This window comes from Neofelis nebulosa, chromosome 2, assembly GCF_028018385.1.
Source record: "Neofelis nebulosa isolate mNeoNeb1 chromosome 2, mNeoNeb1.pri, whole genome shotgun sequence".
Classification (NCBI taxonomy): domain Eukaryota; kingdom Metazoa; phylum Chordata; class Mammalia; order Carnivora; family Felidae; genus Neofelis; species Neofelis nebulosa.
The window spans coordinates 80874476-80889168 of NC_080783.1; the positions used below are offsets into that span (position 1 = coordinate 80874476).

The 14693-nt window shown below is 35.1% G+C and overlaps 1 long non-coding RNA gene across 4 annotated transcripts in view; it reads right to left on the reverse strand.

Annotated features, from left to right (window-relative positions):
* The window catches only part of LOC131503701 (uncharacterized), a 25348-nt gene continuing 10655 nt past the window's right edge, over positions 1-14693 (reverse strand). For 3 of the 4 annotated variants that reach the window (XR_009257534.1, XR_009257537.1, XR_009257535.1), the window contains exons 2-3: positions 6640-6747; positions 1256-6224 (exon numbers count right to left, since the gene is read on the reverse strand). This is a non-coding gene — a long non-coding RNA (uncharacterized LOC131503701). Of the gene's footprint in view, positions 1041-1255; positions 6225-6639; positions 6748-14693 lie in introns of those variants that run through there. The other variant, XR_009257536.1, reaches the window with a different exon arrangement.

Genomic DNA, 14693 nt, shown 5'->3' on the forward strand with positions numbered 1-14693 from the left:
TGAAAGGAAGATACACCCCACTAATAATAATAAAAAGTCAAATTAAAACAATAGTGAGCTGTCATGTTTGCTGGTTTTGTGAAACAAAACCTTAAAAGGTTAATAATGTCAGTGATTGGTAAAAATGTAGGGAAATGACTACTCATATATTTTTAGTGTGAGTGTAAAATAGTACAGCCCATTTTGGGGGAAGGGGTTTTCACTTTCTAATCTATTAAAATGTAAAACACATGTGTCCTTTGAACCAGCAATTTCACATCTTGAAATTTATCTTAAAAAAATACTTGTACAAAGAAGCATGTGTCTGACTGTTTCTGGAAGCATTTGTTGCATTAGTCAAAAATTGGAGGCAATCTAAATATCTATTAATAAGGTGCAGGTTAAATCAATTGTGGTCTGTCCGTCTGCAGAAACCTGTACAGTCATAAAAAAGAATAAGCTGAGTATGTGCTCATTGACAAGGGGGTACACCTGTGACACAGCGCCATGTGAAAAAGCAAGTTGTGAAAGAACACATATAGTATGATTTTTTTTGTTTTTGGTAAAACATTTTAATAAAGACTATGCATACCAGAGTTGGAGAAGATGCATAACTCTAGTAGTGATTGACTCCTGGGCGTGTAGGAGGCAGCCGGAGGCTTTCATATGCTTTTGTATTGACTGATGTTACCACTAAGTAATTCTTAAATGCACCATGTTTTAAAAATAGAAATGCAGAGGGAGGATTGTGTATGCTTAGAAGAAAGTTTGTAACATGAAGTATGCTGGGGTTTTTTTTTCTTATCTGAAGTATTTCAGATAATACAAGCATATGCTTTTAAAAATCACATGATACGGAAAAAGAGGGCCCTTCTTGCTCCCATCTGTGCCAGTCGCTCTGTGAGCCTGCTGGGTAGCTGCCCTTCTGGGACTTCCTTCAGCTGTGCTCCTGGTTTGGATACACTTGAGTTCATGCTTTTCTTTTTCTTGGTCTGTTCTCTCATTTTGCTGAAGATTGTCCTCAAAGACTCCTGAAAATGTTTGCTTGGGAAACAGGATCTCTGAAAAGAGACCTTTTTTTAAAGTTTATTTATTTATTTTGAGAGAGAGAACATGAGCAGGGGAGGGGCAGAGAGAGAGAGGGACAGAGACTCCCAAGCAGGCTCTGTACCGTCAGTGCAGAACCCAACATGGGGTCTGAACTCACAAACTGTGAGATCATGACCTGAGCCAAAATCAAGAGTCATATGCTTAACTGACTGAGCCACCCAGGCACCCTGAAAAGAGTTTTATTAATTTTTTTTTTAAATTTCAACATGACATACACTAAGAAGTTGCATATTAGATTTGATTCATATAGTACTGTATATAGTAAGAACTCAACAATCAAGGCAAGCTGATGTGTATAAAAAATTAAGAACTCACAGAAATAACAAACCAGCTCTTTCCCCTCTATGACTTCTCTGATAACCCACAGACAGCTGTGACACTTCTAATTTAAAAATATAGAAGACAAACAACAGCCTGGGAGAAAATACTTGCATCATGTATAATAAAAAGAGTACTTCTAAGAGATAAAGAACGACAAAATAACAAGAAAACCACAAACAGCCAAATAGGAAAATAGTAATAATTGAAAGATACAAATAAAAAAATACAAAGGGTTAATAAGCATATGAAGAGAAGATGCCTTCCACTAACAATCAGAGAAAGTAAAATTAAAACGATGGTGAGCTGTTATGCTTGTCCGTTGCATAAAACAAAACATGGACTTGACCCACCATCTGGAACCAGAAGTCACAGATAAGCTTCCAGAGGCACATTTTCATTCCATGTTCACATTATATTTGCCTTGTCATGCAATATTTATTAAATTTTCACCACAACTTCATGCGACAGGCAAAATTATCTCTAATTTACAATTAAAAATGAGATGCAGTCACATTGATTTCCTCAAGGTGAAACACTGGTTAGAAATGCCAAGTTAAGTATTCTAATTCCATCACCACCAACACACCTACATTGAGAGATCACAGCTTTAGAGATGTGTTTTCAGTCACTGGCATATTTTAGGATGTATGATGGTATCGTGTAAAAAGCCCTGGGCTGGAAGAGTCAGGAGGCCTAAAATCTAGTCTTATTTCTCCTAACTGTATCCACCACACCACCATGGACTTTTATTTCCTCATCTGTAAAGTGACAGGGTCATACGGGATGGCATTTCCAGCTGTAATGGTTGATATTTCTATAAACCTACTGAACACTTCACCACATGATATTGTTTGGGACTTAAGGAACATTACCATAGAAGTGTTTTCTGAGCATGTTGTTGTGGATTCACAATGCCCTGTCCTTAGCGGGACGGGCTTCATCAAGAATTTTCCCGGGGCACCAAATTAAGTCTAATAATATTTAATAGTGAGGACTCTTGCCTAATTGGGACAGTCATGCTTACTTAGTTGAGATGCCTCTAGGTGATTGTGTGGTATTATCTGCAGAATTTGAGGTGACTGAAGACTGGTGATGCCTTGGGCTTCTTCAAATAATTCTGTTAGTGCAAGTCAGTAGAGCAGCACAGAAAGAGCAAACTCTTCCCCAGAAAAATCATCTCTCCTAGGTGAGAAGAATCAATTCTCCCAGGAAGATTACTCTTTAGATGTCTAGTAAAGATCAATTAGTAGAGGGCACCCTTACTTCCAGAGAGAAGGCACTCGTCGAGAGCTAGGTTTAGTGTATGGAGTGCACACTCAGTATACGTGCGTACCACAGCAGAATATTTGTATGGTGTCTGCCAGAGAGAATTTGATAGTCTACATTAAAAAACAAATCTGTAGAGAGAAAGGAGGCAGGAGCTGAATCAGAGACCTAATGAAAAGACTTCAAATGTTCGCAAACATACATACACACTTAGTAGCCACAATTTAATGGAAAAGCACAGGTCGCAGATTGTTCTTTGCAATCTCCATAACCTCAACAGAAGGTGCAGAATTTAACACCTGCCTGTTTTTAGCCATCAGTCTTCTCTCTCCTTCGATTAAATGAGGTCTCTCTTTCTTTGGTTTCTGAAACTGTTGCTATACTGAGTTTTGTTGCCTTTCTATTATGAAAATCTTGACTTTTTTGCAATATAGTTCAATGTAGTATCTATATAAATCTTGACTTTTCCTCCACTTGGCCTATATGACAATATTTTCCTTATAAATGGCATTAGGGGAAATTTTATAATAGAGAATTGTGTTATTTTAAGATCTAAAAGATAACACATTTAATTTTTTTGCCACTTTTTTTTTGGACGCACAGACCCAAGAATTGCGAATCGATTCCTTTCTGGTGGAATTTTGGCTTTATCTGATATATGTTTATATCATGTAATAATGAACATGTCCTAAAAGAATCATAATATTTCCTCAGTGGTTGAACACTCCATGCATACAATTTGTCCTTAATCCAAATAATCCCAGACAGCATGTCCTGTATAATCACTGCAGTTGCCAACAGCAGACTTATGCTACTTAATCTGTTTTTTTCAGAGAGAGGGGTGGAGCTTTTAGATAATTCATCTAACAAAGCTAAAGGTGTAAGTTTAATTATTGCTTTTCAGCAGTTTACATTACATCCGAGCTCAGTAACACCTTTGAGATTTCTGCCACCCAAAGCAAGAATGCTCCATGCCCTTGATTTAACCCCCTCTGAACCAGGTGCTCACCTACACTGTTATTAGCAAAAGTATTTTACAACCTACAGCTAATTCCAAGAGTTACTTCTCTCCACTGTCTCACTGAGGCACTCAGGCTGGGGCAAAAGACAAGTGGAAGTTAAGTGAAACCGTATGCTGAGGTCAGGTGGATTTCAGCACCCCAAAGAGAGACCTGAGTGGCTCTTTAGCAAGGACAAGCGTTTATTCAGAGCTCTTCCCTTTCCTTTTGGTGTCTCGTCACCCTCATGTCTGATCTGTTCTGAGCAGTGAATTGACAGCTTTCACTACAATGGGACTTAATAGTTTTGAATGTAATAAAATATTTACTACATACGATTTTGATTTTAAAATTTTAACTATTTTGCCCTTATTATGACATCCTTTGTTTATGAGACAATGCATGTATATTTCATATTAGTTTAAAGTACCTGTAGGTGACATTGAAAGCTTGTTTCAATTTAGAAAGCAAAGCAATTATGCCATTTTACTATTTGATACTGTATTCTGAGCAGGTATTCAATAAACGACAATTGTTGATTAGATAACTCCTAAAGATGTATTTTATAAAATAACCCATATAATTCTTTATCAATGTTCTGATCCATCTGATGATTGTTAAACATGCCAACAATTTCAAGTATTTAATAACTTACTTTAGTCTAGAGTTGATGTCTTTCTCTTCATGGCTGTGTTTTATTTATTTATTTATTTATTCGTCTAAAAAAGGGTATCTTGTGACCTATTGAATTCTTAAGAATGTCTATTCACTTAGAAATTCAGATTTATTGGATCAATTTGTAAGGTCAAAGTTGTGCCAGTGCTTCACAGCACAAGAAGTTTTTCAGCTGTAGGCTCGGGTTACACCTTGTATGCATTCCCCAGTAGAGTTTTACATTTAATTCTGGACTGTGGAAGAACCTGGGTAGGAGAAAGAAGGAGTGTGGATGAATTAATGAGGAAAGCAAAGTTCAGTATGACTCTGAGAGCTGATCAAGTTTGCTGAAGTGTCTCAGCCACTTATGTGCCTGTGATTTTCCATGGACCTCAGGTTCACAAGCTTTACAGTCTTCAGGAGGCACCTAGCTCCATTTCTCTGGCTTTACAAGATGATGTTCACGGTTCTTGCTCCCCATGCAGTTTTTCTAAAAGCACTTTATAAAGCTATGGTAATCTTCTGAACCCAATAGCGGTTGACATAACTAAGGTCATTTTCAGATTTATAACATATCTAAATATACTTTGTAAATATAAAACTCTAGTAAAGTCGAGCAACGATACAGAAGTATTTTACCCTTAAGACTCCAGTGAGATAAAAAAAAAAAAATCAAATCACACTTAATTATACATTTAAATAATTGCTTTTTTTTTTTTTTAGAAAAAATGCATTAAGAAATCAAGACAATGCCAGTAAATCTCCATATTTATGGTTGGCTATGGACTAAATTATGCCCCCGAAATGAATATGTTGAAGCCCTAACTCCATGTGACTGTATTTGGAGATAGGATCTTACGGAAGTAATGACATTAAATGACATCATTAGGGTGGAGCCTTAATCAGCTGAGACTGATAGCCTTATAAGAAGAGGAAGAGATGTCTTTCTCTGTCTCTCTGTCTCTGTCTCCTTGTGCACCCAGATGAAAGGCCGTGTGAGGATACAGAAGGAAGACAGCTATCTACAGACTAGGAAGAAAGGCTTCACCAGAAACAGAACTCCATTGGATCTTAACCTTAGACTTTCCAGTCTCCAGAACTACAAGAAAATAAATTTCTGTTGTGTAAGTCATGTAGTCTGTGGTATTTTGTTATGGCAGCCCAAGCTGACTAAGACACTTTCCATATCTATTAAAAGTGCACAGAAATGAATAAAATATGCCACAGATTTCCAAGGGAGTCTTCAGAATAGCTGTAGTGCTGGTCTGTCTAGAGTGCTTGACTGTTTGGAAATCGCGGCATGTAACTCTAAAAAAAATCACTTTATTGGGTTGCAAGAAGGAAGTTCTGGCCCTGGTATAGCTCTAATTACCATAAAACTATGTGGAATTAATATTCACATAATGTAAACCAAATGAGTAATTTTAAACCAATCAATGGCAGGGCAATTGGGTGGCTCAGTTGGTTAAGCATCCGACTTTGGCTCAGGTCATGATTTCGCAGTCCGTGAGTGCAAGCCCCTCGTCGGGCTCTGTGCTGACAGCTCGGAGGGAGACACAGAATCTGAAGCATTCTGTGTCTGCTTCAGATTCTGCTTCAGATTCTGTGTCTCCCTCTCTCTCTGCCCCTCCTCTGTTCATGTCTCTGTCTCTCTCTCTCTCCTTCTCTCTCTCTCTCTCTCTGTCTCTCTCAAAAGTAAATAAACATTAAAAAAATACACAGTGGCAAAGTCTGTCTATTTACAAACACTCAAGGTGATCTCTTAAAATTCATTTTGTCCAAGATAGAGAGAGGTAGAGCTGCTTCCTCAAGGCTGGAGACTATTGGGGTGTATCCGGTTCAGCTACAACATTGTCAGTACCAGCTTTCTTGGACTTGCAGAGGTAGTTCCGCCTTCTTTCATTCGAATAAACATGGAGACAAACAGAAAATATTACAGAAGTCAGAGATGATTACTAGAATCAAAAGAATGCAACTGAGTCATCATCCACAAGTACAGAGAAGCTAAAGACTAAGTGACTTGCCCACAGTGCTCATTCATGGGAAAGAAATAGTCAAAATCTGAATCCAGGTCTCTCGAATTCCAGTCTACCACACATAACTCTTCTCTCTGTACATGAAGAATATGACTGGGCTTAAAAAATATGTGCTACAGATTCCATGGCATAACAAAATATAATATCCTGTAATAGGTGCATGTTAGTCAATGGAAAACAAACTGAAATACAAGATACTTTTTTTTTTTAACACTACAGCTATTTCAAACAACTGCATGTTGTAGTGTAATTGTTTTCCTTCCTTTATAAATTACCTGGGATGTGGACAAGTCAAATGGTCCTCACACGTTCAAAAGAAGTCAAGAAACTTATTTGCTTTCCTTGGCTGGTTCTTATTTTGTTGTCTTTTACAGAGGTGCATTCTGGAAAGAAAAATAATGATTTGGTTGTGCGACCTTTGTCAAAATAATTTGTAAACGCTCTTCCATAATGGAAAAGAATCAACCTGGAAATAAACTAAAACACAGTTACTTTTCTTGACTGAAAGTACTTACCTAAAAAAGAATTTCAATTCGCTTTCAACTATCAACAATGCTATACTGGACTTTTTTCCGGTTTTGTTGAGAAATAATTGACATACATTACTGTATAAGTTTAAGACATACAGTGTGATGGTTTGATTTACACATATTGTGAAATGATTACCACAATAGGTTAAGCTAACATCCATCTTCTCATATGAATACAATAAAAAGGAAAGAAAGGAAAAAACTCTTTTATTTGTAGCACAAGAGCTTTTGAGAAGATAAATAACAATAAAAAGTAATCTCTGAATTTCTAAGACGATCATTAAGATTGCTCCAAATTTATATGTCTGAAATGATGTAATACAGATTTTAATGTTAACTGAACTTGCTTTCCATTTAAAAAACCTTTGTCTTATAAGCAAAATCCATCACAGGTAATTATTTCTAATTGTAGTTTTTCATGTAGTTTGTAGTATTTAGGGCTTTTTAAAAAAATTTCCTTAATAAACTGGTAACACATTATTATTTTGAACAATTCACAACTTGACAACTTAAAATTTTGCTATAGCATTTATCAAGAATTCCATTTGCTGCTGACAAGTAGTGTCATATTCTCCAATAGATCTTGGCCAGCCAAGGGAGTGCTTAGGTAAACGGTCTCTCCTAACACCACAACCTTGTGGTTTACAGTAGAAGATGAAAGCTGAAATCATGAAATAAAAAAGCTCACAAAAAAAAAAAAAAAAGTCAGCTCACTCTGGGAATGGTATTGGACGGTAACGGATATTATAAGTTACCATGCTAATGAGCAATGGTTCTTGCTGCATGAAATAGTTCCCTTATGTATATCCTAAATTCCTCTTGTTGCACTTTATTATGCATTTCCTCCCATTTAGTCCGCAGGAAAAATAAAGTTCCTTGTTAGAGGAGATGAAGAGTTTCTAGTCACCAACCTTTAAATAAGAAGTTTTCATTGGCTTGATAAATATTATATATAATCTAAACATTCTTTTCTCTACAGTGAATGAACTTGCTTCCCTGCATGTTTCCTCTGTCTCCTCTCATTTCAAAATCCCTAATTACTCTGAGAACTGGAAGGAACACTGGATAAGGAAGTAAGCATTAAGGCTCTAGTCACAGTTCTGCCATAAAATACTTCAACCTTCTGAGTCTCGTCATCAGTGAAATGTGGAGTTTGGACAGAATTAGCTCTATTCATCTATCTCTAAAACCAAATTTCTGATGCTTCCCTGAAATCTATCTAGTTCTCCCACATTAATTAGGAAAGCTATGACTGGACACAGAAGGTTGGTGCTAAGTATAGAAGTTAGTATATAAGACATGCTTTATTACAATTTCTGAATCCTTGTCTCACAATATCTTTAAATTATTGAACTTAAGTGGTGAAAGAATCATTTTGTTATCCATGTTAATCTCAATACTTTTTTCCTCGCTAATCTTTCTCATCCTTACTAGCTTTCAATTGTTTTCTCAGCTTTGTTTTTAAGTGTATCAGCTGAAGACATACCTAATTAACATTCATTTCATTGCCACTGATTGTTTCCCCAACATACTATGTTATTTTTATAATCTGGGCAACCATGGAATAACCAACCTTTCCACCTAGTAGTACATCATTTACTTCATTAATTATTATTCTCACAAATCACCAAGGAAAATACTTAGAAGTATCAGGGATGGTGTTGGTCCCAGAATAGCAACACCAGTGTTGACACTGACCCTCTGCTAAGTCCTCTCTGCAAAATGACCATGAGTTGTGTGATCCACCCTAGAACTACGTTCCCAATAGACTTCTTTTCCATTTCCTTATTTATTTGATTATATTTAGTACATGTATGCTACGTTGGTCTACTTTTCTTGAGAGATAGAAAAGCAGCCCAAGCTGACAGGATGACATCTAGGAACCTATTTAGATAACATATAACAAAAGGAAATTTATCATGGAAGGAAAAAGAGAAAACAACATAAGTATTATTACCAACTAAACTATATTAATTACTATATTAAATGTGATTAGATTGAAATTTCCAATGAAAAACAGATTATCAAAATGGATAATAATATAAAACTGAAATATATGTTACCAATATGAATACACAGCTTTAAATATAGAGTTACAAATACTTGAAAAGTAAAAAGATAGAAAAAATATACACCATCCAAACACAAATCAGTAGAAAGAAAGCTAGTGTAACTGAATTTACATCAAAGTAGACTTCAAATAAGAAGTATTGTCTGAGATGAAGAGGGATATTTTATAATGATAAAACATTGAATATATCAACCAACATGATAATTTTGAACATAATGCACTTAATAATAGAGCTTTAAAGTACATGAAACAAAAACTGACAGAATTAAACGGGGAAGGAGATAAATTCATAATCATCACTAGAAACTTTAGCAGGCAACTCTCAACAATTGATAGAACAGATTTTGCTATCAACAGTAGCCACAGTATGGAAAGAGCCAAATGTCTGTCAACAGATGAATGGATAAAGAAGATGTGGTATATATATATAAATATAAATATATTTATATAAATATAAATTTATTTATAATAAATAAATATATAATATATATATTTATTTATATATATATTTATATTTATATATATATAATGGAATATTACTCAGCAATCAAAAAGAATGAAATCTTGCCATTTGCAACTACTTATGCTAAGCAAACTTAGAGAAAGACAAACATATGACTTCACCCATATGTGGAATTTAAGATACAAAACAAATGAACATAGGGGAAGGGTGACAAAAATAATATAAAAACAGGGAGGGGGACAAAATATAAGAGACTCAAATATAGAGAACAAACTGAGGGTTGCTGGAATTGTTATGGGTCAGGGGATGGGCTAAATGGGCAAGGGGCATTAAGGAAGACACTTGTTCATATGAGTACTGGGTGTTTTAAGTAGGGGATGAATCACTGGATTATACTCCTGAAATCATTATTGCACTATATGCTAACTAACTTGGATGTAAGTTTTTAAAAAATCAATAGTAAAATATAATATTTGAGCAGCACTATCAACAAGTGACCCAATAGAATTTTATAGAACACTGTATCTGACAGCTGCAGAATACATATTCTCTTCAATCACACAAGGAATATTAAACAAAACAACCCAATATACTAGTCTATTAAAAACTCTCAATAAATTTTAAAGGATTAAGATCACAAAGTATTTTATCTGATCGCAACAGGATTGTATTAGAATCAATAACTAAAATAAATAAATAAATAAATAAATAAATAAATAAATAAATTTCTCCAAATATTTGGATATTAAGCAACATATTTCTAAATGACTCATTAGTGAAAGAAGTCACAAGTTAGAAAATATTTTAAATGGAACAATAAAAAGCACAACATATTTAAATTGTAAGATGCAGCTAAGAGAGTGTTTAAAAGGAAATTTATAACTTAAGTGCTTATATTAGAAAAACAATAAAAGCCTAAAATTAATTATCTACCCTTCCACTTTAAAATTATAGAAAAAGAAAAGCAAATTAAGCCCTGTAAGTGGAAGAAAGGAAATAATAACTGTAAGAACAGAAGTCAATGAAATAATCTTAAATAATAATAAGATTAACACATTTGGAAGTATCAGAAGTTGGTTTTTCTAAAGAATTAATATGATTGATAAACTTCTGTCAGGGGCGCCTGGGTGGCGCAGTCGGTTAAGCGTCCGACTTCAGCCAGGTCACGATCTCGCGGTCCGTGAGTTCGAGCCCCGCGTCGGGCTCTGGGCTGATGGCTCAGAGCCTGGAGCCTGTTTCCGATTCTGTGTCTCCCTCTCTCTCTGCCCCTCCCCCGTTCATGCTCTGTCTCTCTCTGTCCCAAAAATAAATAAAAAACGTTGAAAAAAAAAAATTAAAAAAAAAAAAAAACTTCTGTCAAAATTAATCAAAAATTAAAGAAAAATACAAAATACCAAAATCAAGAATGAAAGGGACTCTCACCACAGATCCTTAGAAAGAAACTAAGAAAATTCTGGGGGTGCCTGGATGGTTCAGTTAAGCATCCAACTTGGGCTCAGGTCATGATCTCATAGTTTGTGAGTCTGAGCCCCTCATCAGGCTTTGTGCTGACAGCTCAGTGCCTGGAGCCTGCTTTGGATTCTGTGTCTCTGGCTCTCTCTGCCCTTCCCCCGCTTCCTCTGTCTCTGTCTCTGTCTCTATCTCTCTCTCTCTCTCAAAAATAAATAAATAAATTTAAAAAGTTTCTATGAATAGCTCTATGCCAACAATTTTAACAACATAAATGAAATGGAAAAATTTTTTAGAAACATTATTTCCAAAATGGATATAAGATGATATATAACCCGAATAAAAGCATCTCTGTCAAAGAAATTGAATTTGTAATTAAAATTTTCCTATAAAGAAAATTCCTGGCCCAGACACTGGCTCAGGGTAGCTTCTATTAAACATTTAAAGGGAAAAAAAATCTTACACAAAACATTTTTGGAAAATAAGAGGAATGGCATGCATCTCAATGTGTTTTATGAGGCCAGAATAACCTTATAACTGAAATTTGAAAATGACATTACAGAAAAAGAAAATTGCAGGTCAGTGTTCCTCATGAATACACATACCCACAAAAACCTTAACAAAATTCAATAATACACTTAAAAGATAATACATTATAAGCAAGTAGCTCTCATCTGAAGAATACAATATTGGTCTAATATTCCAACATCTATCAATTTAAATCACTGTATTAAAGTAAATGCAAATATCACCCAATAATTTCAATAGGTATAGAAAAAAACATTTGAAAAAATCCAACAAATTCTCAGCAAGCCAGGAACAGAAGGAAACTTCCTTAATATGATAAAGGAAATTTGTGAAAAACCTGCGGCTAACAGCACACTTAATGGACAAATATTGAACATTTTTCACCAAGGCAGATATCAAGCTAGGTGTGTTTACATTCACCAACCCTAGCCAACACTGTATTGATTCTAAGAAAAATTTAAACTGTCTTTATTTCAGCCAACAGGTTAGTGTATGAAGAGAATCGTTAGGAATTTAGCAAAAGCAACACAAAGCAAAACAAATCCAAAACCAAAACCAAAAACCTATTAAATGTAATAAATGATTATGTGATTTCAACAAGATCACAAGATTTAAGATCAGTATACAAAAAAATCAATTCTATTTCTATATATCAGCAACAAATAGGTGGAAATAAATATTTCAAAATGATGACACCAAAACATGACATACTTAAGAATATATTTAACATACTAGGTGCAAGACCTGTACTTGGAAAATGATAAAATATTGCTGAGAAAACCAAACACCTAAAAAATGGAGAGGTGAGCCAGATTCCTGTTAGAAGACTGAATATTGCTAAGATCCCAATTCTCCCCATATTTGTTGCTAAGATCCCAATTCTCTGCATATTCATCTATAGATCCAATGCAATTCCAGTCACAAACCCAGCAACAGTTTTTTGGTTTTTTTCTTTTGACAAGTTGAAACTAAAATTGATACTGAGAACGTAAAGGGCTTAGAATAACTAAAACATCATTGGAAAAGAAGAATAAAATTGGAGAATTTTCACTACATGTGAAGAGTTCATATAAAGTTATAATTGAGAAAGTACGGTATTCGTGTAACAATAGATGACAGATTCATGGAATGATGACGTGAGTGCAGAAATAGACCATACATTTATGGTCAAAATGTTTTTTTACAAAGATGTCAATGAAATTTAATAGTAAAATAATTTTCCCCAAGAAAAGATGCTAGATAAACTGGATATCCATACAGGGTTTTGTTGTTGTTGTTGTTGTTGTTGTTGTTGTTTTTGTTTTTTGTTTTTTTGCACTATACACATAAATTGACTGGAACAGGATTACAGACCTAAGATAGAAGCTAAAAGCTAAGCCTATAAAGAAAACAGCTGGAGAGTATACTTGTGAAGTTGAGGTAGGAAAATATAAACAGAATGCAAAAAGTACTTGCTATACGTGGAAAAAATCAATAAACAAAACTTACCAACATTCAAAAGATACCATTACAGAAATGAAAAAGTAAACCACAGGCTGGGATAAAATATTCACAATGTATACAAGTGACAAATAACTAGCATGGGAGAATATTTTTTAAAACTACAAATCAACAGTAAAAAAATAACACTCAATAAAAATGGGCAAAAGTTTTGCATAGATACTTCATAAAACAGAATATATAAATTCCCAATAGATATATGAAAATGGGAAATACATAAGGGAATGCAAGTTAAAACCACAAAGAGATATCATTATACATCCATTAGAATGGCTAAAAGTAAAAATACCATATGTCAGGAAAAATGCAGGGCAATGGAATCACTCACATTGCTGATGGGATAGTACATCAGTACTGGAAAGCCGTTTGGCAATTTCTCACTAAGTTAAATATGTACTTAACCTTTGACCCAGCAATTCCCCCCTAGGTATTTGCATATGCACACCCCTCCCCTGCCAATGAAAACATAAGTCCCCCAAAAGCCATGTACAGGAATGTTCACTGTAACTTTATTCACTATAGAGAAAAATTGGAATTGAGCCAATTTGTCTATTAGCAGAAGCATAGATGAGTTGTGGCATATTCACACAATGGAATAGTACTTAGCAATAAAAAGGAACAAATTACAAATACATGCAATCAAATACCTAAATCTAAACAACATTATATTAAGCAATATACAAAGTTCAGGAATAGGCAAAACTTATCCATGCAGATAAAATCAAAATCAGAGTTGTTCCTTTCAGAAAAGAAATTGAGTGGAAAAAGACCTAAGGAAAATTTCAAAGGCAATGTTTTATATCTTTTTTGGAACACTGATAACATGAGCATATACATTTGTCAAGATTCACTCATGTGTACACTCAAAAGTGTATACTTACTACTGTATGTAATTATACTTAGATAAAATAAAGAAAAAAACTTCCCAAACTCCCAAATCTGTATGATACATATATATCATCATGGGCACGTATGAAAGGACAGTTATGTTTGCAGGTGTGCATATAAAGAAACCAGCTCATTTGACCATGTGGCAGTCTGCTATGCTGCATTAGATTTGAATGGACTTTTTCTTAATGCCTTCTAAAAGATACTGTTTAGACAAGACAGAAATTAAATGACCTCAACATATCACGTAGTCGGATCCTTGAGTTGAAATATAAAAGTGCCTGTGGAGGATCCAGGTCCTGGAAACGTGGTATCCATGTTCAGAGCCCTACGTTTGGGAGCCAGGTGCTGGAGGCTGATAGAAAGCAGGCAGTGGAGGACTTCGTTCTTCCTATTGATCTAAAACACAATCCAAGTCATAAGCCATGGCTTATTAAAGCTGTACAAAATCTCAGAGGTCATCTAGGTCAGGTGGAGAACTTGACACCCAGAGAGGTTAAACATTTGCCCAAGATCACACAGCTAGTGCGAAGTCATTCTCTCTGGATGCCTCTCACGCCTATAATTACCCATAATTTTCAAAGTAAAAGTGAATGGACCACCAGTGCCTACACTTTTCCATGTAAATACTGCCTTTTGAGTTTCCCCCATCCCCTTAAGGCTTCCTTTGAGAGATATTTGAACTAGATTTAAATCAGAAAGGTAAGAGTGAGTAACTAATGGTGTTGCCTGAGCCCATAGGCCTCTAGGACTAGCTCATGACTGAGAAAGGGTTTCATTGCAAGGAAGTGCATTTCAGTTTCTTACGGCAGCTTTTCTGCAGAGATTTTAAGATCAGACAAGGAAGTGCAACGCATCACTGAATTGAAACTGCCTCTGTTCCAGGAGGTGAACAGAACC